Source organism: Ambystoma mexicanum, chromosome 2q, assembly GCF_040938575.1.
Source record: "Ambystoma mexicanum isolate Mex_15411 chromosome 2q, UKY_AmexF1_1, whole genome shotgun sequence".
NCBI lineage: Eukaryota > Metazoa > Chordata > Amphibia > Caudata > Ambystomatidae > Ambystoma > Ambystoma mexicanum.
Window position 1 is genome coordinate 945708333 of NC_090924.1, and position 27443 is coordinate 945735775.

A 27443-nucleotide genomic window follows, 5' to 3' on the forward strand; every position below is an offset into this window, starting at 1 on the left:
TTGACCAGCAAATCGCGCTCACTCCATAAGCTACATTGAAATGGACAATGTCAATCAAGTCCTCAAAGATGGTCCTTAAATAAATATATAGATGTAGTTTATTGAATCCTCCAATCAGCCGACACGTGTTTCGACAAATGTGTCGTTATCAAGGCTGGTAATATACAATGACAAATAATGATTTACACATTAAAATCATAAATGAAATTCCATATATATGATAATTATATCACAAAATTCATTCATAAAGTCAATATTAACATGGTGTTCATTGAAAAAATGTGTTTTGTTTTGACATACCCATTACATGGTCATCGATATAGAATGTTGCAGGTAGGTTCATAGAGGGGAAAACATGAGGGCATAAAGTTAATAAAGCTAATTATAAGTGTAGTAATTCGAACATGCACAGCATAGTTGTGGACAGCACTTGAAAATGACATCAATGTGAATTCTCCCAAAGCGGACTACCCGTAGAGTGAGTTTCCCCACTGAAACACCATAAGTGTAGTCTATAATAAATAAGATTCATTGTTGTAATCTCATGGCCCTAGAATTGTGACTTGTGAAAAAAGAACGAAAGAACAAAGTTTCCCACCTATTGTATTTGTCCTCTCAAATTTTGTTGATTCGGCAGAAAGGCGAAATTTGTTGCATCAATGCAGGTTTCTGTAGTGCTCCTGCCATTCAATTGTATAGTATAAGTTTAGATCATGCGTGTTAGCATAAATGAATTTGGTAAGTACCTTGGTGGTAGAAAACAAACGCTCACCTGGTCAAGGGCTAAATCCCTGAAGTGTTCATATATTAGGGATACAACCCATGTACTACAATTACTAGAACAAACTCCATGGCAGCCCCATTATGTATTGGTCACACTTGATGTATCTGCTCTGTACACCAGTATCAAACATGACTTAGCAGTTGCATGCTTAGATTATACTTTTCGCAATGACTCAGCTTCATATAGAACACATGTAACAATGTTGAAAATGTTTCTTAAATTTACACTGGAGAACAATGTCTTTCTATTCAATGAACAATACTTTGCTCAGGTGAAAGGTGTTGCAATGGGAGCTAAGTATGCTCCATCACTGGCAAATTTATTCATGGCACAGATGGAAGAGAATTATATTCTTAACAATGAGATGTTCAAAACATATATTGTGCTTTGGAGGAGATTTATAGATGACATCTTCATGATCTGGTCTGGACCTGTTAAAGAACTGCCCAAATTCTATTCATACATTAATACCAACACGTATGGTATCAAATTCACGGCACAACACAGTATTCACACTATTGACTTCCTGGACTTAACGATCTTTATAGAAGATGGGATAATTAACACTAAGACTTTTCGCAAACCATCTGAGGTCAACTCTACTCTTCACTCTACGAGTTGTCATCGGTTATCAACAATTCAGAACATTCCAAATGGGGAATTTTATAGGGCACGTAGGAACTGTAATAGAGATGAAGACTTCAAACAGGAATGTGAACTTCTTTCAACTCGATTCCATCAAAGAGGTTACACTCAAGATAATGTTAAGAGAAGTCTCAACAAATACTGTTCACTTGCTAGCTCCACCACATTACAGCTTGCTAAACATGAAGCCAATCCACATAGAACAGTTGATGTTATCACCAAATACTCAAGGGACTCCAGAATTTTGTATAACCTGTTACACAGACATTGGAATCTATTATTCCTGGATAAACACATAAGACCTTTCCTGGCCGACAAACCTAAATTTGTCTTTACTAAATCCACAACACTACGGGATAAATTAAGCCCTTCATTTCTACAGTTTAAAAACACCAACACTAATGTGACCTCCACTTGGTTACCTGCCCCCACATGTTTCCACAAATGTGGAACCTGCTCTATATGCAAATATGCAGATTGCAATGCTATTTACAATACGGTACTTAATGGTAACAATATACAGATCAAAGATTTTATTAACTGCAAAAGCACCCATGTAGTTTATGCTTTAAAATGTGTTTGTGATAAGGCTTATATAGGTTCCACAATCAGACAGCTGCGTTTCCGCATACGGGAACATTTGGCTAGTTTGGCCAGCCAGGACCCCAGATTGCCTTTAGCTCTTCATTGGCAGACTGAACACCAAACAGCTAATAAGAGTGACATACGTTTTGTTGGACTCATGAAGGTGAAACCGGGCAAAAGAGGAGGAGATATCACTTTAAGACTTAGACAATTGGAGGCCAAATGCATATGCCTCTATCGGTGTACATATATCTGTCTCAATACCGACCATGAGATGCATGTCTTTTTGTGAATGCTCCTTCTGCGTAACAGATTTTATGAATGTATCAATTTGAGATGGATTAATATGACCATACGATGACATTTACTCAGTAGAGTGGAGTTTTTGCATATGATTAGATGAATTTAAAAACGATCAGTGTTCATTTAATATGAAATGCGATGCTCAGTTCTGGACAGCATACTTGGGGTAATTCTGCTTCATTTCGAATTAATGGCAAATATAATACTAACAGACCTCGAATAGTCCTGTAATCATATACAATACTCTATTAACATCCACATCTTGCATCCAACACGATTTGCTGCTAAGCATCACTCAATATAAGGACCAAACGAATAATTAGTTTGAATCTGGTCATCTACGCATGCGCAATAGCGTTGCACTGTTATGTGAACTAAGCATGCGCAAATTGAGTAGTGGCCCCGCTATACGCGCATGCCCAATTAGAGCCTTTCACGCGCAGGGTGATTCTCATTTCACCAAGTATATATGAACGCAATAGACGGAGGCACAAGTTTTGCTGCCCGCGCACCGAACACTTCAGGGATTTAGCCCTTGACCAGGTGAGCGTTTGTTTTCTACCACCAAGTTACTTGCCAAATTCATTTATGCTAACACGCATGATCTAAACTTATACTATACAATTGAATGGCAGGAACACTACAGAAACCTGCATTGATGCAACGAATTTCGCCTTTCTGCCGAATCAATAAAATTTGAGAGGACAAATACAATAGGTGGGCAACTTTGTTCTTTCGTTCTTTTTTCACAAGTCACAATTCTAGGGGCATGAGATTACAACAATGAATCTTATTTATTATAGACTACACTTATGGTGTTTCAGTGGCGAAACTCACTCTACGGGTAGTCCGCTTTGGGAGAATTCACATTGATGTCATTTTCAAGTGCTGTCCACAACTATGCTGTGCATGTTCGAATTACTACACTTATAATTAGCTTTATTAACTTTATGCCCTCATGTTTTCCCCTCTATGAACCTACCTGCAACATTCTATATCGATGACCATGTAATGGGTATGTCAAAACAAAACACATTTTTTCAATGAACACCATGTTAATATTGACTTTATGAATGAATTTTGTGATATAATTATCATATATATGGAATTTCATTTATGATTTTAATGTGTAAATCATTATTTGTCATTGTATATTACCAGCCTTGATAACGACACATTTGTCGAAACACGTGTCGGCTGATTGGAGGATTCAATAAACTACATCTATATATTTATTTAAGGACCATCTTTGAGGACTTGATTGACATTGTCCATTTCAATGTAGCTTATGGAGTGAGCGCGATTTGCTGGTCAACACTCAATACACATTATATTTACTGCGTATCAGTAGGCGTCCGCAGCACTTTTTGACCTTAGCGACGCAGCATAACTTTCCATTTTAATTCAGACGTGCGGAGCGCACATATTGGGCTCTAGCCTACAACCATTACTAATTAATACATTTAATGACGTTTGCATATTTCAATTTAGGATTTATTTTAGAAAAGCGGTCCTCATAAAAAGGTGAGAATTACACGTTTCTGGGCTGTCCAGCATTGACAAATCTTTACGTTTATGAAGCTCACCTATAAAAACATTACTCCAGAATGCTCCGTTTATCCGTTTATATTTAGCCACTAATGTTAGGTACATCTGTTCTCTGGGCAAATGTTTATTAGTCCTGAACACTTTCTTCTAATTCTCTCTACGCCCACCCCACCACCTATCCCCTCCGACCACCCACCCCCTCCAATTTCTCTACCCCCTCCCAGTCAACCCCATCCACCCTCTCCACTCTCCCACCCACTCCTCCATCCCCTTCTACTCTCTCTGCCCCCAAACGCACCCCCTCTACTATCTACCCACACTCACCCCTCCACGCTCCTTACCCCATCCCCCTAACCCCACCCTCTCTCTGCTCTTGCCCACCCACCCTCCACTCTCTCTACCTCCACCCTCCATTGACTTTCTCTACCCCCACCCTCCCTCCACACTCTCTACCCCACCTACTCCCTTCCACCCTCTTTTCCCCCACTCACCCCCTACGCTCCCTCTGCCCCAATACATTCTCTCGACCCCTACTCACCCTCCGCTCCCCCTACCCCAACCCTCTATTCACCCCACCAACCCACCCCCTCTACTCTCTATACCCACCCACCCCACTCCCTCTACCTCCACCCACCTCCCTCCACCCTCTCTATGCCCCTACCCACCTCCTTCCACGTTCTCTCCCCACACCCTCCACTCTCTCTGTCCCCACCCACCCCTCCACTCTCCCTACCCCCACCTGCCCTCCACTCTCTCTACTCCCACTATACCCCACCCCCTCCACTCTCTATGCCCACCCACTCCACTCTCTCTACCCCTACCCACCCCGCTGCACTCTCTTCCCACATCCACCTGCTCTATCCCCACCCCACTCCCTCCACCCTCTGTATGGCCCTACCCACCACCCTCCACACTCTCTCCCCACCCCCTCCACTTTCACTGTCCCCACCCACCTCCTCCACTCTCCCTACCCCCACCCGCCCTCCACTCTCTCCAATCCCACCAAAGCCCACCTCCCTCTCATCTTCATTCACCTAGCCTATGGCCTCTCTCTCTCTTTACCCTCTCATTTTTCCTCCCACGCTCTTGCTTTATTTCCCACCCTCTCACACTTTCTCACTCATGTTTCCACTTGGTTATCAATAGCAGCCAAAAGGAAGATATACTGGCTGTTTTATAAATGTAGGCCACAGATCATATGTTAAAGATGTACATAGCCCAGAATGGAGAGATGACTCAGATTACCATCTTCAAATAATGCAGAAGTACTCAAGCATGGAGTCAGTCTGGAAGCAATGGGAACGGTAAACATATAATTACATAGAGAGTGGGTGCAAATTAGAAGCTACTGGGAAGGGGCCCGTATATAGACAGACTGAGATTAGAAGAGGGTGCTGCCATTAGAGATCAAAGAAACAAGTGGCTGTAGTGTGCAATATATCAATGCTCACTAGGGTTAGATAGGATGCAACACTGTACCCAGTGAAACCGAGATTGAGGCTTTTTTGAAGATCATAACCCTGAGCAGGGGTGTTGCTAGGTCCGGGGGTGTTACTAGGTCTGGAAACGATCTGGTGCTTTGCTAATGTCGGGGCTATCAGGACTCAGGGCTAGCTTGCCTTTTGGTTGTAACCCTGAGCTTCTATCCATGGGATAAAACTGAAAGACATGGTACTATAACCCCTTAGCATCACCCAACCCGCAGCTGACTCTGAGAACAAAATCTCTCTGAAGGGCTGTCAATTCTGAAAGTTTTAGGAACTGACAATTTTGACAAGTCAGGGAAAAAAAGAATAAATTAGATGCCCAGGATCACATATTGGGTGCAAGTCCTAGCTTCACCTCTTAACTAAAATGTGTCTGCGCTACCACTTTCTTTTCCAGTTCTTGCCACGAGCAAGGTGCATTTATTTGTTAATGTTGGACTTTCATGAATTAAACTACTCCCATTTTACAGAACTGATTTGGAAAGTGCACAAATCACATAACCCAACATGACAATGTTAAAAAAAAGTGTTATAAAAGGATGTTTTGCAAAATAATGCGAATGATTCTAGCTTCATTGTCGGCATCGTCAAGAGAATTATAGACCTACCAGCACAGTAATTGATGTGATCTTAAAAGACATCATCTGGGGTTCACGTTTGTATTTTAAAGCTTTAAATACATTAAAAAAAAACGCAGACTTATGAATTGTTATTTATGATGTGCAGAAGACCCTTCGAATTGTACAAAAAAGCAAACTATGTTTTGTGTCAAACAAGCAGACCTCAAACTCTGCTTTCCAGAGGACTGTGATATGTGGTCCACTCACTTCTGTCGAGAACCCCTTCCACAGAAATATCCTTCCTAAAAAGAATGATTGGGTAATTGGCTAAACAATGCCACCAGCATTTGAGAAGGCAAAGCACTGGCAGTTATATAAGATGATTTGACCAGGACCACTGTATCGTCTGCAGCTAAAGCCAGAATACGAGCATGAACATTTGGGTTTCAGTCTTGAATGTGGGTTTCTAATCACTTCTCCGGACTAACACTTTATGCTCATCATTGGGGTGGCTGCCTAGGTTTACAACCACCCGCCCCCGTCTGAAGGAACCGATTTCCAGATCTTCACTATACTGAAGCTATGTTCGTTTTTTAAGCAAGGGCTATCTCATGCAGGTACATTGGTGATAGTAGCACCAATCATTCTACAAAACAAAGTACATAAAAAATGCAGGTTTATAAACGTCAGACATAGGAAAGTCGGAGTCTGCCTTGCTGGAATTTGGTATTTTCATGTTGCATATGATTGCAAATCTCTGCAATGCGTGCCTAATACAGTGAGCTCTCTTATGAACCATTGCAGCACTTAAATGTATCAATATGCATTTCAGTTCTGGCTACTGCCATGACCAATATAATGCGTAGAGATAGGTGAGAATGCTTCAGAAGGTGTGTCATAGTTAGTGCACCAACTATGCATACTACAGTGAACACAAAAAGCGTCACAGGAATAATTGATCAGAGCCCAATATACTTGTCAACAACAGACAAGCAATAGGTTTAGAAGCTCAGCAGCATGCCATAAAATATCCTGCAGTCCTGCTCCCCCATCAGGTGAGGGCCCAAATATGCGTCCCTGTTGTCCTCCGATAAAGACGTCTCTACCCCCACCCTGGCCAGATTCTAAGCAGTGTTGAAGGTGGGCACATAACTGTTCACCCTGCCCGTTGTGCTGTGTCTCTGCATGTCTTCCTTCCCGCTGCATAGAGGGTACCCTCAATGAATGGTGAATTATTATGTGCCTCTCTTCGCCCCTCTCCCTCCCAGCTTCAGAATCCAACTCAGGGTCAACATACAGACCTTTCCCCGACCTGAGACAAGAAAGAGGAGTTTGTTGTTAAAGTGGCCAGAATTGTGTTAGATAGTTTACATTTTTCGTTGCCCTTGACCACAATGGAATAGAAGGATTTTATAAACCATTTTAGAGTTACTTGTCTGTGGTCATGTCTGCTGGATGCATTTATGACCAACATAAACAGTTAAGTTCATTTTGGGGATTCCTGACAGTATTAAACTGGTCAGTGTTTGAAAATCTATACAACTTTCTATATTGTTTTTATTTTTATCAAGTGCATTTAGTTGATTTCAACTATAGATTTTATTCTTGAATTGTTTTTTTTTTGGTTTTGTATTTCTATTAGTTCTGTCACCATAAACCCACTAGTCTAACCCATTGCTATTAACTCTTAGTCCCTTTCTTCTCCACTCCAACCAAGACACATGCGCCTTTGTTGCTAAAGTTTATTTAGAAAAGTCTCAGTTTAATTAAATTGGTTGTTGAATTATATTCATTCAAAGATTCACTGATTTCAGATTTGTTCCAACAACATTTTTACGGGAAATCCTTAATTAACCTTGATACTGAATTCCCTTCATTCATTTAGCATGGGTTGATAATTGAATTATATTCATTCATTCAATAATTTGCTTCTTTCCGATTTATTTATTTGTTGGCTTCAGATTATTCCAGCAGATTATACTGAGAATGCATAGTTGTCCATAATACTGAATTCCTTTCATTCAGTTGAGTTAATTATTGAATTATGTTCATTCATTGATTTACTGCTTTTAGATTTGTTAATTCCTTGACCGTAAGAATATTTATAGAAGGCCCTCAACATGTGTTTCCCCGTCTTTGTATATGGCGGTTCTTCAGGAGGTGCTATTGTACCTGGATTTTAAACATGGCAATGCCTAGAAAACAAACCAGGCAGTCACTTAATTTATATAGTGATATTACGCATATTGGTTGCTAGTAAAGCCAGCTAAATATGTCGGATGACACAACCTTGTTGTATACCTACTAATTTGTTCAGCTAGAAGTGCTAGTCGTTTAATTCAAAATGTTAGTTTTACTTGTCATTGAACATTAGAGTATGGCTTGGTCCCTTGTAAACAAACAAAATTGAAGTTTTTGTAGACTCAGTCTTTCACATTTACACCAAGGCTTTGTTTAAATTACTCTGATACAGCTATCTCGTTTCAATTTAAATGCATAGTCATTTACCTCGTGCAAATCAATTTCATACCTCAGGTGAGCTTGACACCCCTAACCAGGGGCCCCCACCAGAGGGACAGCCCATGTTCGAGCTAACCTCAACCTACAAACTGCCGCCTGGACAGCCCGCTCCAGTGCTCACATGTGGTCGGTGTCTCCTCTGTTTTTTTACACTTCCCGCTCTAATTGCCCAGCATTTTCATCTCCCCCGGCCTGCAAACCACAGCACTCGCCGTAGTGCCCTCATCACAGTGAATTTTTACCAATGACCACTACTCGTACAATGCTAAGTCTTTATTTACTGCATGTTACCGCTCTTTCCATATAGGCACTTGCCGCTTGCTACTTTATATAATTAATATAGCACGCAGACAGCCCAGGGGCATTGAGGCGCTGTTACTTGCAGGAGCTTAGTTACAGGGGTACAGGCACATTAGCATTTAACATTATGAAAACACTACATACATACTTATAACATTACAGCTCAAGTGGTTGGTCTATACAGTTTATGAGGTAAGTCTTTATAACTTATGCAGTAGGTCATCTGTTTTGTAATCGTGCTGGTATTAGGGCTTTAAGTGAAGAGGATGGTTTTCATAGCTTTACGGAAAGCGATGAGGGTGGCCTCACCTCGGATTGTGGGAGGGAGGGCATTCCAGTGTGTGGGTGCGAGGTATGGGAAGCTGGATCCGCTGCTCTGGCTTTTTTTACTAGTAGCACACAGAGCATGTTGGTATAGGGTGATCTGGTTGGTCTTGTAGAGGAGACAGGGTGGATCCTTTGTGAGAGGTAATCAGGAGCAGTGAGGTGAATGCACTTGTGGGTCAGTGTCAGAGCTTTGAAGACGATTCTTTCCTTTATTGGGAGCCAGTGGGCTAGTTGTCTGGCCTCAGAAATGTGCTCTCTTTTAGCAATGCTTTGGGCTGCACGGAGAGCACTATTCTGTATGATTTGTAGCATTTCCAGGTTTTTTTTTTGGAAGTGCCTAGAAGGAGTACATTGCAGTAGTCAAGCCTGGAGCCAGTGATGGCTCTGGCTATGTTTGTGCAGTTCTCTTTGGAGAGAAAGGGCCTAACTGCGTTGATTAGTTTAGCATGATATGCGGCTGAGGAGGCAATTGCGTTGACTTGTCTGTCCATGGATAAGTTGGAATCCAGATAGACTCCAAGAGTTTTGACTGAGTCTGAGACAGGTATTTTGATGGTGTCGATGGTGAAGTGGCTGAATTGGGAATCTAGATTTTCTAGCGCCTACCAGAAGGGGTTCGGTCTTGTCGGAGTTGAGGCAAAGTTCATTGTCTGCCATCCAGGCTTGGATGGTGTTATAGAGGTTGTTTAGGGTCAAGGAGTCAGTGTCATAGTTGCCAGTGAGGGTGGGGAGGATCTGGGTATCGTCCGCATAGTTGGTGTAGTAGCATCGAGGATGAGGAAGAGGGGTCATGTGAAGATGTTGTAGAGGGTGGGGGAGAGGCAGGAGCCTTGGGGCACACCACACAGTATGATGGTAGGAGAGGCGGAGGCTAAGTCAGAGAATACTTGCATGGTTCTGCCTTGTAGGAAGGATGTGATCTATGCTGTGGCGTCAGGGGAGAACTTGGCAGTGGAGGAGAGGTGATGGCATAGGACGTCATGATCTACAAGATCGAAAGCCGTGGATAGGTCAAGCCACCCCTGTCCAGATCAGCCTTTGCACTGACTTGAGAAATTGGCAGCACAGGTATTTTATTACAACTCTTGCTCAGCCATTTCACCTTATAGGACCAGCCCTTCCCTTTGACATCAACCCTTATCTTTCCCTTTTCTCTCCAGTTCTTCCAGAACCTTGATCCGCCAAGTGCGCCACCAGGAGCTCCCTCCCCTAGTAATACAGGGTTTGACTCCTTCGCCTCTCCCATACAGGAAGAAGCGCCACACTCCACTTTGACCAGGTTAGTTACTAGTTCGCACTCGCAACTGGACAGTGCTATCACACTGTCCAGTCCAATGGTCCACATTTAATTTTAATACATGCTAGTGTCGGAGCCACAAGGTCCATCCTAGGTGAGCTCAACTCTGATTGAGTCTCTCTTCCCCGTTTTGTTCCCTGCTGCAGGGATACCCAGTCGAGGCCCATGAAGAAGGCTTCCTTGCTGAAACATCACAGGATCATTCCACCTTGAGGGCTTACTAACCACCATCCCGTACCATCGTTCGATTCATATCCAGATGTAGACCTACGACTAGGTTCTTCCCTTATCAGTCAACTTCAAACATTTAATACTAAGAATAATGACCTATTGAACTTGACTATTTTTGTTTTTGTACTATATGTTGATTGCCCTCTGAAAAATTCAAAATTCTTCTTTTAAGTGTTGTAAATGAAGGCAAACCACTAATGTCTACACGGCTCAGTAATTGTTTAACATGTGTGTGTACATATTTTTATGTGAATGTTTACCTATGTATATGTTGATGATATTTATGTTTTCCTTTGTTTTCTACATTATTTGTATACAAGTGAAAAGCAGAAGTTGTTTTTTATCTTTGCAAAAAAACAAAAAAAGAACCCCTGATGCAGGGGTATGTAAACATAATGCGGAACTGAGTCTGCATCTCTAAACACTAGCTAAATAAAAAGCCAAAGTGTAATTTACAAGTGTTTTTGCTCACCCTTCCCATATGAGAGTTAGCTAAAAAATACAGTTCTGCATATGCTAAGCATGCCAGATGGCTAAATCTTTACAGAAAAAATACATGAAAGCTACAAAATATATGTGGCGGGACGCCACCTCCCTGTTTCCACTCCATGCTTCTAGCACCACCCCAAACAGATTACACAAAATATACCTTATGGTGAACCTCTAAGAATAAAACGGAACTGCACAACACAGGAAGAATTAGAAAAAAATGCCTTTCAATCAATCCAAAAATTCAAAGAGCATGGATACAAACACAAACATCTCAAGATGAGTTATCAAAAAACAGAACAAAGAAAAAGGCTCGATCCACTTCGGGATAAACCAAAATGTTCTCATAAAACTCAACCAGATAAAATATGGTATATGACAACTTACAGCAGTAACAACCATGTTGTCACAAAAATCCTAAAGAAAAATTGGAATATACTAAAAGCAGACAGCAATTTTGAACATTTGTTAGATTCACAATCAAGCATAACATTTTGCAAAACTAAAAACCTCAAAGATCTCTTAAGTCCATCCCATTTTTCACCAAGAGAGAAACAACAGCCCCTGGTTTATTATGCTTGGAAAATCGACCCCATGCTGATATCCCTTCAAGCGTATAAGACACTAGTGAAGGAATATAAAAGTGCGTTGTTGGCCTCTAAGAGTAATTTTCATAATTCACGTATTTCGAATGCCACTTCGGATGCCAGGGACATTTTTAAAATCCTGAAAGAATGGGAAGCAACCCCTCCACCAGAAGACCAAATAGAGATCAGGGACTCTGTATGGTGCCAACACATACAAAATGGTTTGCAAGATAAACTACTAAGAATTAGAACAGGGATGTTAGAAAGAAAGAAACTGATACCTGCTAAGCTACCTTCCTCACAGCAAATACCCCTGAACACTGAAATCACAGTAGATGAATTTAATTTTGCACCAATTACAGAGGAAACATTCCAGGATATAATAGAAAAACTAAAACCTCCTAGCTGCAAGGGGGACTCGTGTGCCTCCCTAATTATAAAAACGTGTCCCCTGCTGCTTATTAAATGTATATGTATTTTTATAAATACATCTCTCAGAGAAGGTAAGGTACCAGAAGATCTGAAGGAATCAATGGTAACACCTATCCTTAAAAAAGCAGGTCTGGATAAGGAAAATCCTTTGAATTACCGTCCTATATCTAACTCACCTTTCATACTAAAGATTCTGGCTAAGGTGGCGTATACTCAGATCTCAGAACTTATTAATAAATGCCCTATTCTGAATGCACACGAATCCGGCTTTAGGAGGAGATTTGGAACAGAAACCTCACTTCTTGATCTTAAGTCCAAACTCCTAGATCGCATGGATAAAAGTTCTCCTTCCCTCTTAGTATCTCTTGATCAGTCTGCAGCTTTCGACTTAATCGACCACCATATACTGAAATCTAGACTATTGGAGTTAGCCAACTTTTCACTCCTGGCCGTCTCATGGACAATGTCGTTCCTGGAGAACAGACATAGCAGAGTCTGTTCAGATACTGCGGAAGCTACCCCCATTGCGGTTCTCTTTGGGGTTCCAAAGGTTGCCTGCACTTTCCCATGTATATACAATCTGTTTATGGTACCATTCTTTGCCCAATTGGAAGCAGAGGGGATTATATTTTCTAACTATGCAGACGACACGCAATGTGTCGTCCTGCTCTCCAGCTGGCATTCACAAGACGAGGCAGAGTTAAATAGAGTGTTCAACTTAATTGAAACTCGGATGCTCAATAACAACCTAGCATTAAGAAAAAGCAAAATGGAACTGATGATCATAGGAAGTTCCGTTGCCATCAGCAAGCTGTGTAGCAAATTTCAATCCTTTAGTCTGGGTTCATATCATAGCAAACCAGTATCAAAACTTAAAATTCTAGGGGTAACATCAGATCAAAAATTGTCTATGACAAATCACTCACAAGTGTAATCTCAGCATCAGCATACTACATCAAACTGCTCCACCACCTCAGGCCACTCATCTCACAGGCAAATTCAGAAACAAACGCAAGAGTCATAATTGGTGCAAAAATAGACTACTGTGGTAGTTTATTAGTAGTCTAAAAAAATAGGATGTACAAAGACTACAGATAATGCAGAATAGGACAGTCAGAGTGGTTTTAGGGCTGACCCAAAGAAACCATGTAACAGAGGCTAGGCGCTCTTTACACTGACTTCCGGTGGAAGCATGCATTAAGTACAGGATCCTGACAATTACCTTTAAATGCCGACAAGGGAGCATGCCAAACTATCTACAGAAAGTAATTACCGAAAAAGTATGCAGTCGAGATTTAAGATCTTCCGGTCAGAATCTACTCACAATTCCTAGGAGTAAATCTCAAAAGCCGAGAAAGGAGCCTTCCAATTCGCTGCCCCAAGATTGTGGCATCAACTTCCTCACTCACTGAGTTTTCAAAGCTCTCTGGAGAGTTTCAAGAAAGATCTGAAAACATATCTATTCACAGACATTTCACAGACCGCTTTGCCAGAAACCACTATGGATAAATTACTGTGTAGATGCGATGTCATGTCTTGTATTTTGTTTGTCTTATTGTTTGCGTCTTAATACCCAAGGGTCTACAGTGCGCCATATAAATGATGTAAAGTAAAGTAAAAAGTTGTCCACAATGTGGCTACAACCACCGATAGCAGGAAATTACAAATGTGGAATGTGTCACATATGTGAATATTCAGACAATGCTAAAGAGACAATAATACTACCAAATGGCCAAATCAAACCCATCAGACAATTTATTCATTGCAACAGCAAATTTATAGTATATGGAATCAAATGTATCTGTCTCAAACACTACATTAGTAGCACTATAAGAACTTTGAAAACTCGAATTGGGGAACATATTAGATCCATATCAAACCAAGACTCAAGAACACCTCTTGCAAACCATTTTCAGGAACACCATGCGAAGGACCATGAAAATGGAAAATGTTAAGAAAAAGAGAGGCCCTCTGGATCTGTTTTATGGACACTTGCCATACTGGTCTTAATACAGACGCGGAAATTTACAATTCTTTATGACAATTCCAGTAACTCTATGGGATCGGCATATCCTCTATTATTCATGCAAGATAATGTGTACAATTGACTGAATGTTAAATGTATGTATACGTACCTTTTTTGTATACTGAATGTATGAGAATTAATTATATAAATGTCTGGCCAAGAAGAGGATACAAATTTAAAATGTGTATATAATGCACATTGAAAACAATTTGAGATTATTTAAATCTATGTTAATATTAAGTAATAATATTTTTTGAAGATGAAGCAAGTCAATTAACCAAAATTACAATGCTATTTTTAAGCAAATAAGAAATTAACAAATCAGACAAACTTAAACATTAAGCAAACGAAAAACATAAACCAAATTTCTAAATAAATTAAATTGGGCTAATTGTAACAATGAGTTGCTTTCCCCAAAGCAAAATGGCGACCGCGTCCTACAGACGCATGACGCCATGACGCCTTTGCAGAATTGACATGAAAATGTCATCATGTGGATAACGGTTATCACGTCATCGCGCTCCATAAATACAAACAAGCCGCGGCCTAAATGTACGGCAAACCGCGAGGAATAGCATACAGCAACCTGCTACTACAAACAAGTAAATGTTGTCTCCTTCCCTTCAGTGTTCTTTTCACTTTCAGAACCTAGTTTCTCGTTAGAATTCAAATCAAATATACAGACTAATATAGGGTTCAACCATGTTTTCATCTGCAGGAGAAATAGTACATACAAAGGTACTGCACACCATGCTGTTCGCTCTCCAAATCGAAGTACACAGAGAAAATTAAAATTGATTCACTCAAGGTAAATGACTAGGTAAATGTATTTTTAATAAAAATGAGATAGCTGTATCACAGTAATTTAAACAAAGCATTGGTGTAAATGTGAAAGGCTGAGTCTACAAAAACTTCAATTATGTTTGTTTACAGGGTACCAATCCATACTCTAATTTTCAATGAAAAGTAGAACCAACATTTCGAATTAAACGACTAGCACTTCTAGCTGACTAAATCAGTGAGTATACAACAAGGTTGTGTCAACCGACATATTTAGCTGGCTTTACTAGCAAACAATATACGTACTATCACTATATAAATCAAGTGAATTGGCCCTCATTACAACCCCAGCGCTAAACCATGGCCCTATTAGCACCATGGTTGGTGCCGGTGTTGTAACGAGTCCGCCATGGTGGAATGGGGAAATACCGCCCCATTCCAAGGTTGGCGGGGCAGTATTTCCCCATTTCACCATGGCCCTTCCCCATTCCCATTTTCCCCCCATAGGGCTCAATGGGACTGGGGAAGGCGCTAGGTCGGGTCCCGCAAAGGGTCCTCGTAATCAGGCGTTAAGGGTTTAACGGCTCCGACACCTTTTACGGCACTGTTAAACCCTTAACGCCAGGGTCGTAATGACCTCAAATGTCTGGTTTGTTTTCTGGGCAATGCAATGTTTAAAATCAGGGTACTATATCACCTCCTGAAGAACTGCTATATACTAAGACGGGGAAAAACGTGTTGAGGGGCTTCTATGATGATTCTTAAGGTCAATGAATTAACAAATCTGAAACCAGTAAATCATTGAATGAACATAATTCAATAATTAACTCAACTCAACTGAATGAAAGCCATTCAGTATTATGGACAACCATGCATTCTCAATATAATCTGCTGGTTTAAACCCGAAAGAGGCAAATCATTGAATGAATATAATTCAATAATCAACTCAACCTAACTGAATTAAGGGAATTCAGTATCAAGGTTAATTAAGGATTTCCCCAAAAATTTTGTTGGAACAAATCTGAAATCACTAAATCTTTGAATAAATATAATTCAAAAACCAACTTAGTTAAATGGAGACTTTTCAGAATAAACTTTGTTTAACAATAAAGGCGCATGAGTCTTGGTTATCAAAATCTTTTCTTTTTTTAAAATCCTAAATCCTGGTCAGCCTCAGGACATATTCATTCCGGACATTTTGCAGCCGTTTCTGCTGTTATCAATTTTTTGCAAGCAAATTTGTTCTACCATAAGGGAAGCGCCATATGCCGCAATAAGGCTGAAAACAATTTGTTTGGCCCCTTCACTATTTACCCTTATTTAGTCATTTAAAAACATATATTGTAAAGCACACCCTAACCTCGAAGGAACCAGAGGCACTGTACAAAGACTCATTTGACATCCACCTCCCTCACACCTGTTGTTTGCCTTAGTCCCAGCATGTGCGCAGGGACAAAGAGCCTGGGAGCATGAATGCAGATACTGCAAATACAATGTTACATTGTGTTTATTTGTGAAAGAAAAACAGTGTGGTCAGGGCTGCTTAGAGGAAGTGTGGCAAATTTCAGGAATGTTTTTATTTTTGTGGTCAAGTGAATGCAGGTTCTCACAAATGGCTAAATGTTGGCTACAATTTATCCAACCAGCCCCCCCTGTCTACTGACAAATATATGTGGCTCATTTTCTGGGGGTGCGTGAATTCATGGTCACATAAGAAGGCTCAAAAGTGGCTGCAATTGCTCAAAGTAGCACCTCCCCACAGAATTGCAGCTAGTCCAATGGAGTTTCAGCAAGGTGGCCTCTGGTTTTTTCTCATATCTTGCACCTACCATCCAGGCAGCTGGCGAGTGGGACCAGGGGAGGGTTAAGTGTTATGGGGGTTGAGTTATGGGCATGTCGGTTAACCACTTTCCAAGATCAGTGACACTCGGCTACAAGATCAAAGAAAAGTGGTGATGAGATTTGGTTTCATAATCTTTTTGCTTAGGTCCCCACATGGTTGTCTAACTTTGTTGGAAAGCAGTTCCGATTCTCATGGTGGTTTTATCACTCTTTGCGCATGCTAACTAGGGTTTTGATTATGTAAGAGTGTGGGAAGTATATGATGAAACCTTTTGTTAAAATGGTCAATGAGGGTTTTCCCCTCAACAGCAACATACATACATAGATAACACATAAGGAGAAGATGGTTGGGGATGCTATTGGTCCTCCATGAATGCTTCCCATGCCCTCTTTAGATTTGGACAAATGCACTGCACCCTGGGTCCTATGGTGAGCAAAGGGGGGCAGTGTGCATGTGGTGTCAACAATCTGGAAGCCGAAAGAGGGGTGGGACCAGAGGAAGGAGGAGGAATTATAAATCAATACATTGATCAAAGGGATGAATGTGAATTTGCAGATCCAACACCTACAAGGGGACGGGGGCACACATATAAGCTAAAGATGTAACACCAAAAAGTAACTTGGAGGGTAATATCATGATGCTCGTACATTACATATAGTGTCCCACACATCAGGGAGCAGGGTGCTGTGCAGGTGACAGTACACGTGACAGTACAGAATGTAGATGTGTTCCTGATTTGTAATTGAATAGGGACAGGTGAGCATGGCTGCCATGCAGATAAAGACAAATGTGGAGCAATAGAAACATCTGTACATTTCCCCTTATTTATTTTTATTTTTAGAACACATTCGTGCTTGCTCTTGTTATGTGTGCACACAGGTATTTTCTGTCTGTCTTTTCATTCTTTTAGCATAGGAGGAGCAGAACTGTCGCTCCTAGGTTCGGTTTACAACATATCCTTTTTATTGTTTTTAACACATGGAGATAACTGCATATATATTATTATTCTGGGATGGGTAGAGGTAGTATTAGGAGTAAAATAGTAGTCTATTAGTGTTAAGGGGTAGGTATATTAATGAGCAACAGTTCGGCCATGTTTGAGCAGGCCCAGGGTAGACCAGACAGAAGCTATCGTTAGTTATTTGAAAGGCCACAGCACATTGTAACATTTAATTTCTACCTGAAACGTGAAGAAACAGTAGATTAGCTCACTAAGATTGAGAAAAAAAGAAATCCACAGTATCTAATTAACTGTTGCAAATGGAGAAGTTTCTCATGCGAGGAGAGCTCCAGCCAGACCCCAGGTGCAGCCTCACATGATAAGTTTCAAGGAAACTGTTCTGGGTACTGAGGACTGCGGCAGCAAATACAATAGAAACAGTTTATTAAATAGAAGCAATAGAAATTAACCAGCAGTACCTTGCAAAGTTATTTCTAACTAGAACTGGCACAATGCAGGGGAAGGAACGGGGCTGACAGGTGCAGGGGTCGAGGGATAGGGGACCCAATCAGGCGACTGGGATATTGTGTTCCATGGTTTGCAACAATGCCACTGACCTTGTTGCTGTTCCCTCTTGATTTAATTGGTCAGACTAGGTGGGATGCTGTAGCTTGCGTTATCTCCAAACACAAGGTCCAATTAGCTTCAAGCTATTTATCCATTTATATGTTGTACTGTGCCAGCCAATTACAGCTAAGGATTTTCTACTGGTCAGCGTGATGATGTAATTAAGGGGTGGTTGGGGATAGGATCATGGCGTCATGTATGGGTGTGAAAGGGGTTTTGTTTTAGGAAATGATTTATCCACTCACACTTCACAATGTAGATAGTTTTTAGGGACATACTTATGAGTATCCAATCATGTATTAAACTGACCCACAAATGCGACTAATGTGGATTATGCTAATGAGTGTGTAGTTGCATAAATATTTAGAACACCTTACAATTCAGGTCCACAAAGTGGTCTGTCTTCTCTCAGCTGATTGTTCAATAACGCAGTGTTCCTTCTTGCACTGTGTACACTCTTCTTTGGATTACATTTGTGTACTATTTGACTTACTCCCTGAAAGAAGATCTCTCTACAGCACAAAATGCATTTTTGGTCTTAGGATATGTTTTGTTCTTATATTACAGACAAGGGGTTCCCATCTTCTGTGTACATTGGCATATGGTTATTTGCTGTGATGAAGACGTTTAGAGACACTGTTCTTTGTTATCTCTTATATTGTCCAAACATAAGCAGGCTACAGTACGAATGTACTGTATACATCATAAACAGTTCCTACACAATATTGCAGTGAAGTATATGCACACTGGTATGTCCTTTGATTTTTCTGATTTGTGTTATCACATTAATGATATTTTTCTGAGTGACTGCACAATCATTCATTTTTATGTTGTGTGCTATATTTATGTATTTATTTCTTATGGAATTGTTTCATATTCAATGTTGTTTATTTTCTATTAATATAATTGTTGTATTAGTGTCTATTTTAATGATCAACACTTTTAGCACATGTTTGGATTCTAGTTGTTCCTTATCCATTTGATAAATTATTGTGAATAACTGCTTGTGACATCCTGCTTAGTCATCTATCAGTCCTAACCAAAAGGTTACCTGTTATTTTCTCTTTACAAATGCATCACGTTTTGATAGATCTCTCTTTTGTTTCTTACAATAGTTTGGCGGCAGAAGGGGATTATATTCAGTGGCTGCAACTTAGTGTGTTAATATGTTTTGATGACTGATAGAAAATACTTGTGGTAGAGAAAAATCGTAGACATTTTAGAGCCATGGAAAGGTCAAACTCAGTGGCAGTAAATCATAGCACAATCACCTTGTGATGAGCAAGACATGCCTTTGAATACTTTGATGTCAGGTGGAGATTTTATTTAGTAGATGGCACTCATGGTATGTAACTCATTTCAGCATCGTTTTGTAATAAACAAAATAAAATAATAGTTGCAGATAAAACAGCTAAAACATCTTTGTTGTGTCTGTAACCTACCGTCCCATGTTTTCTGATGAATAAGAGATCATATTACTTGTAGATAAAGTCTTAACATTGTTTGACCAGCATAATGACACCTGCACTATGTAAAAGAAAACTGTGTGCCGTGCCATATGATGTGAAACCATTCTAAGGATTGGGCTGTCTACGATAGACCTCTCACATGTAGCTATTCATTATACTAACCCTGGTCCTACTGCCCTAGGAAATGTTTATGCTATGCCATAGCACTAGAGTTTGAGCATAGTGGTAAGTTACTGTAATTGTATGAGATATCAGTAGTAGTTGTGCTAATATTGATCTGTTCTTGACTTCTGCCCCAGCCATTTTAGAACCTCGGTAATGTTCAGGCAAGCACTTCCTAACAGGGCAGACAATACCTATATCACCTTTGTATGTTATCTCTGCTAAAAGAAAGCTGCACGCATGCACATTTTTTGTACTCCAGTCCCTGTTGCGCCAATGACAGGTAAATGTGAGTTTGAGTGCCTGCTGAAATGTGTCCAGCTACAAAGCACCTTTGATTTTTAGGTGTAGCTTCTTTTATGCTTGTTCACATAACAGGAGTCACTCATACTTTTCCCAAGCTACATGATCTCATTTTAAATTTATTTGAGTTTAAACTGCAATAATGTACAGTGGTGTTTTTTCATGTCCTCTTTAATTAACTGCTTTTTTATGCTTTCCCAAAATAGTAAACACATAAACAGTTGTTTCAGAAAACATACCATCCGCCCAGGACACAATGACAATATAGAACATCCACACACCGAATCCAGTATGATGTGTGTAATAACTTGGAAGCTGATGAACACCCGAGCCAGCAGGTAAGTTATTAAGTAGATTTATTGTAGTTCAATCCCAGGAACAAAACATTGGCATGTCCTTTCCAAGTCAGCATCTCTAACTGCCAAACTTAGAACCCTCACACACCAACACTCCACCCACACTGACATCACTACATTCCATTCAGATAGTGATGTCATCCACTCAGCTAGGAAGCACATTACAACACTTCTCCCTCCTTTACTTTGTTGGAAACAGGGAATGATCACACCAAAACCATCACCAGACAAAAACCCCTACATGTACGTGTGGCCAGCACGTAATGCACCAACTAGTAACATCACTGGCGGCAAGAAACTGCCCCCAGAGAACACCAAAACCCCGGACACTCCAAGGAAGATCAGGGAAACAGGAAAGTGCTCCACCAAAGGAATAAGAACCCAATAAAACCTACATGGCACCCCCAGGATACTAACACCGTGCCAACACGTTGGGCAATTTGACACACATGTGTCTACTAAACCATATACCAAGTCCTACGCCCAACTCTACACCACTTCCACTCCTCCCTTTATAACAAAACAGAGAGGAACCCAACGCATTCTACAAAGGGCTCACTCCTTCCATAAACAGAACTGGACTACCTTCGAGAAACAAAAATAAAATACTACGCACCTCCACCTGTTCCAAGCTGCCCCTTGGAACCTAGGTCCTGCCACGACCCAGCGTCCACAGCAGATAACTACCTAACACACCTAAACCCTCAGTGCACAAACATCCTCCCGTCCTAGTCTGCCCCCTAGGACACCAGGGCTGCCACCCCCGGGCACACACCACACAGCTCACAGAGCAACAACAAGCACAACAACGAAACAGTTCACTACAGCACCCCTAAGGATACCACAACACCACAAAACCCTTAACCTTAGAGAACCAACCCGCAAGAATGCGGCACACAGCCAGGACCAACCACCTGGACTAGACACGCACCAACCACACACTAACCACCCTGGACCCCAGGTCCAGCCTACTGCCAGCCGCAACACACCTACTACACACCTTGGACCCCAGGTCCAGCCTACTGCCACCCGCAGCACACCTACCACATACCATGGACCCCAGGTCCAGCCTCCTGCGAACGCAAAACGCAGCACACTTCACTTAATGGACCCCTGGTCCGGCCAAACTGCACCAACGCAGCACACTCGCCACTCACCACTCACCATGGACCCCAGGTCCAGCCTCACCACCAATGAGGACAACAGTCCCCACCTACTGCATCACAGCAGAACGCCACAATAACCAACCACTCCCACTCCTACACACCGCAATGTTCACCTCATGCACCATATGCAACCCCCAAAAACAGGATGGGTGGCATACACGCAAAACATTGCACACATGTTAAATACAAAAATGCTGTGTAAAAAGCATCATTTCGGTTAATTATTGGTAAATGATAACTGTAAGTGCATCAAAAACACTCACAGCACCAGATAAACAATGCTGTTCTCAATGAAGCAATTCAACCCGCAAGTGCCCCCACCCACGAGTCCGTACAATCCAAAAATGGAAATCCAACCTGCAAGAAAACATGTTAAGTATTGAACAGTTCCATTTAGTAAACAAGTTAAGTATATCAACCCTGAAATTCACGGGCGAGTACCCCCAACCACGAGTCCAAATCCCACAAGTTGAGTCCCACCTGCAAAGATCATTGAAGTAGAGAAAACAATATGCAATTTAATGCAAAATAATGCAGGAACACACTGAACAACATCTCATTAGCACACAAGATTGCAATTTCCCAATACATTAACACAACAACATATCACTAGTTCACACTCACCAGTGGCATACTACAACCACAACACTAAGAGACAGCCACTCACACTCATACAAAACAACCAGCGCGCGCGCTTCCACTTCACTCACACAGGCCCAAATTACATATACACGCTACACCCAAAACACAGCCGGCATAACTACCAATGAATCTCACTAGTGAACACAGTTCTCCATGAAAGGGAACGTCCTCCTCCTCGCAACGGACCGCATTGATTGGGATCTCCACTGCTTCCAGGCCCGCGCGTCGCCACAACTCCATACATCAAGCGCAGGCAATTCCTCCATTGTACCTGGCCTGATGGAAATCCAGCACCAAGAATTCTCCTTGCTGCATCCCCTCGTCGCAAGTTGAAAATCGTCCGTGGAGTCGCGATCAGATAAATGCACATCCCTGTGCCGCGTACTCGCCATACAAAACAGTTCCCCCTTGCGTTCCTGCAGCTCGCGCTGGTAAACACGAAGCAACAGGGAAAATGTGAGCCCTGACGTGAGTTCTATCCATTCGTCAGCAATACGTCCGCGTTCCAGCGTAACGTGCTGGAACGCATGACGCATGGGACCCCACGTCACCATTTGCTTAGAGTTGGGGTCGCAGCAACATCTCTCCCGCAAAACAACGGAGGTGATTCACCAAGGTCCACAGCACCAGGGACCCTTTTCCAGGACGCTCTCCCTCAGCTCATACAGCATGGAACACCAAGGCCACCAGGGGAAAGAGTCACCATGGTCCCGTCCGCCACATGCTCTCCGACTCGCTCTCCCCGGCACCGATGCTCTCCGACTCGCTCTCCCCGGCACCGAAGGCAGTCCGGACTCCTGCTTCACACGCGTCTCCGCCCAACACGTGGAAGACGCCGTTCGGGCGGCCCTGTGGTCACGCAGAAAAATGCTCCCACTCCTTGCAAACTGTCTCGGAAACCCTACACCAGCAGCCGACACCTGTGCCGCCGGACACTCCACACCGGAGAAGGTACGGAGGCTTCCCAGGGCACCGCACACCGACCCGTGTGCCGACAGGCGCCCCCCAGCACCACCCGGTCACTGGAAACCTCACGCCGCAGCCGACACCTGTGCTGCCAGACACTCTACAACGGAGCAAGCTACAGAGGCTTCCCAGGGCACCGCACACCGACCCGTGTGCCGACAGGCACCCCTCAGCACCACCCGGTCACTGGAAACCTCACACCAGCAGCCGATACCAGTGCTGCCAGACACTCCACACTGGAGAAGATACAGAGGCTTCCCGGGGCACTGCACACCGACCTGCGGCGCTTGGGTCCGGCGGCCCTCTCAGAGTTGCCGTGCAAACCTGCTCCAACACACAACCTGTGTGCCGACTGGGTTCCCCAACTCAGCACCGCCCGGCCTGCTGAAAAAGGACACACAGCCCAATCGAGGCAACTCTGGATCCGAAGCCTGCTGACAACTGCATCATGGACATGGACTCAAAGGAGGGCAATGTTTCCTGGTTCTCTGTCCCCTCCACGACAGGATCCCATCCTCGTCGCCAGTGTAATAACTTGGAAGCTGATGAACACCCGAGCCAGCAGGTAAGTTATTAAGTAGATTTATTGTAGTTCAATCCCAGGAACAAAACATTGGCATGTCCTTTCCAAGTCAGCATCTCTAACTGCCAAACTTAGAACCCTCACACACCAACACTCCACTCACACTGACATCACTACATTCCATTCAGATAGTGATGTCATCCACTCAGCTAGGAAGCACATTACAACAATGTGCAAGCAGTTTAACTGGATTATTTGATGTTGTGTAATACCAGCCCACTTCCTCTTCAAAGAGTTACATTTTAGGCTTTTTCTTTATACATCCTTATTAATATTAACATTGAACTCAGTGGAGTCTTGATACATTTTGTTTATGTCTACACCATGTGATGAATCAAAGTATGTCATCACTTCTTTCCCTGGGGTGACCTCTTCCTATGTGACCACGGGATGGCAGCCACTACCTGATCCTGACCCTGGGGGCGGCTTTATGAGGGAGGACCACATTGGGCGAGGCAACCCTGAGGGGCATGACGAGACATCCTTGGAAGTAGACACATAGGCCCCATTTCGTTTTGCGGATAACCCTTCATTCTTCAGTCATTGATGGTCTGTTGTGCTAACTCCCTGCAACCATCTATGAAACCTACTGTTAACAAAACCTTCCGACATTATTCATATAAAATAACAAGAATTGCCTATAATTTCCATACATCTGGAAATACTGGGACAAGGAGGGGGAATGGAGTGATGAAGATCACTAAGACTGGGATGCATCCCATGCACTCTAGTAGTTATGAACATGTGAGTAGTGCTGGGATATACAAAAATACTCAACCCGGGGAGAAAGATAGAAGCCAAGCTTGGTTGCCAAGTACAGAAAGGCAAAGAGATGTGCTCCAGAGACACTGAGGGGATGGAGGTCTGCCGTAAGATCTCTGAAAACCAGGGGAGCAGCCAGAGGAAGCTGGTGGTGTGGCAGAGACTACAGAGCAGGCAAGGCATCTATTAGACCTAACAGTAATCGGCAAACCACAGAGGAAGACATGAAGGATGCTGACAGTGCCACAGAAATCCACTGAGCCCACACAGAGGGACAGGGATGCCGGGGCGCATCGGCAGGTTTGCTGCATATCGGAAAGAGAGAGAGAGAGAGACCAACAGAAGCTGGAAGGAGGCATGAGCCGCAAGGAGACAGGACAACAAGCTACGGAAGAGTGCACCAGGCAAAGTGAAACTGAAGCACACCGCTACTGTGCGAAGGGAAGCCAAATAGCAAAGGACCCGCCACCTGTGATGGAGAGACAGTGGGAGCTGTGCAAAGGGAAACCAAATGTGGAAAAGCTACAGTGGCTAACGGGACACACGCCGAGCCATCAGGCGGCTCAGAGAAGCAACGAAGAAGTGCGAGAGACATTAAAAGCACCCAGTAAATCCAGGGAAAAGAAAGGGGTCACCGCTGTGCTTGAGAACACATGACGCTCCATGAAAGTAACAGAAAGAATGCTGACTGAAACATGTAAAGGGTTTAAAGGGATTTTTAACAATACTCCAAACGGGACGCATACTTGAAATGAAGAAATATAACAAAGAGCAGTAAGAGTGTGGAAACAAACTTCATGAAAACTGAAGAAAAGTATGGTTGGTGGAAGCATGGTACGACCAGTTCCCTGCTGGCAACTTGGCCATTGCAGGAGACCTTAATACACACTTGGAATTTGAAAATCAAGGAACTGTTGAGCATGATGTCGAAGATGAGGAATGGGCACATATCATTCCAAGGACTCTGAGGGACGGGAAACTGTGTATGGAGTTTGAATTGGTGCACCTGAACACAAAATCGCTCAAAGGTTTGCCCCTACACTGCACTTGGTCTAATGGTAGGCACTCCTCTGAAATGGATTACATCTTTGTACATCGCGAGCTATGTGAATGAAGCAGCAGTGTAGGGGTATTGGAAACACAATTAAGTAATCACTTGCTGATTAACTGGACACAAAGGCCCCTGCATAATCATGAATTTAAATATGTTACCTCTAATTGCAGAACGAGCCTTCAGGGCAACCATATTATTTGATCTGATAGCAACATTAAGAAGATAACATCTATTATTGCTCCTGACTCTGACTCCTTGGAAAACTGGCTAAATAAGCAGAATTGGAATTCTAAATAGATGGGGGATTTCTTGGGGCTGATGCTACTAAGGTCATCTAGCAGGCTTGGCCAAACCACCAAGTGAGAGGTCTATTTGATATGGCCATCCTAAAACGGAAATGTCAGTTTTGCAAAGAAAAAGCTCAGGTTAGGAAGAATGTACGTTTTACAAGTACAGAGAAAAGGGAAAAGGGTTACCTCCCTTACTATAAACTATATAAACTGGCTTAGAAGCCACAGACATAGTATGTCCAACAGTAATTGGAAATGCATGTTCTCATTGGTTTGTTCCAATGACAGCAAGATATTTTGGGCATACTATAAGCAATATCTGGCCAAATCTAGTGGGCATGAGCTTAGTGCAGTCCTCACAGAGCTATATTGGGTCAGGGGGACGGGTACACAGGCCCTGGTTTTTGTAAGGCCACCTGCTGAGTTCTTTGTGGGATGGGATTGGGAAGATGTATTAATTATAATTAAGAACTTGAAATCATCGAGGGCACTGTAGCCTGATACAGTAGCAAATGTGGTGTTTACAGACCCTGAGTTTTGGGCCACTCACCTCTCACAGTTACTTCATTGCATTTTAAAGAGTGGCCGTATCCCTGACAGCTGGAGGGAGTCAATTCTTGTTCCTGTGTTTAAGAGTGGAGACAGGAATGACGCTTGTAATTACAGAGTACTTGCTTTTTTGTACTGTAGATCAAAAAATATTTGCAGCCCTCTTGTTAAAGCGCTTGTCATAGTGGGCGGAGGAGAACCACCTTCTGAGAAAATTTCAAACAGGGTTCAGAAGGGGTCATAACACTATTACCAACCTGTACGCACTGCAGTATTTGACTGGGGAAACTTTGAAAGATCTGGATGGAAAGTTATACTTTTGTTTCATTGACTTCTCCAAAGTCTTTGATTCAGTATCCCAACCTGAGAAACTGGGGCGTGGACCCAACTTTGTTGTACTTCATCCAGCTCCTATACACTGATACACTGGTCGTTATGTGATTGAATCAGGAGGGCTGCCTTACAAGTAAAATAAACACCAACAGAGGCCTTAAGCAGGGGTGTGGCCTGGCACCCCCCATGTTCAATATGTACATTTCAGACCTGGGTACCGCCTTCAGCTTTGTTCGTACCTTTCCCCCACGGATCAGCCTTGAGCCGGTGCGTTGGCTGCTCTGCGCCGACAACATTGTTTTTATAGACCGAAGGTTGATTGGCTTGCAGAGATCAATCACCTTCCTGGGGATCTATGCTGCAACAAACCCTTTAAGTATTAATACAGTAAAAACTAAGGTCTTGATAAATTAATAGTAAACGCAGTATGGGTGGTCAATTTGTTTGGAAACTGGGTCAGCTCCCTTTGGAGGTGGTGAGCAAATATATCTATTTAG

General features: G+C 42.4%; 1 protein-coding gene across 1 annotated transcript in view; it reads right to left on the reverse strand.

Moving 5' to 3' along the window:
• Nucleotides 1-27443, reverse strand: part of DNAH11 (dynein axonemal heavy chain 11) — a 4227155-nt gene that overhangs the window by 1139396 nt on the left and 3060316 nt on the right. The window lies entirely within an intron of this gene.